Here is a 355-nt window from a genome sequence, read left to right as displayed (position 1 = left end):
TCCTGTAACCCCGAGTTTGTTCAGCCACCATCATGGTACAGGCCCGTGGTCCATAGAGCTTAACTTAAAATTTAACTGTAAGCTCTAAGCTGAGACCGTCTATGTTCTTACACATGTGGTGTATATGTAACTAGGGATGCAATGATATGGACATTTTAGAAGATAGCAATAATTATTTATATTTTGAAGTCAAAATGTTGGGTGATATTACATATCAATGTTTTGTGGGACTGATTACAAAAAATGCTCACCTTAAAAATCATTTAAAATAAAGCAATAATAACAAAAATAAATCCTACAGGCTCTGATTAAACATTTATTTTATTTTATTATGTTGTTGTTTTTTGTATGTGGG

Source organism: Sinocyclocheilus grahami, unplaced genomic scaffold (genome assembly GCF_001515645.1).
Source record: "Sinocyclocheilus grahami isolate Dianchi unplaced genomic scaffold, SAMN03320097.WGS_v1.1 scaffold5167.1, whole genome shotgun sequence".
NCBI classification, from domain to species: domain Eukaryota; kingdom Metazoa; phylum Chordata; class Actinopteri; order Cypriniformes; family Cyprinidae; genus Sinocyclocheilus; species Sinocyclocheilus grahami.
This window is presented reverse-complemented; position numbering follows the sequence as displayed.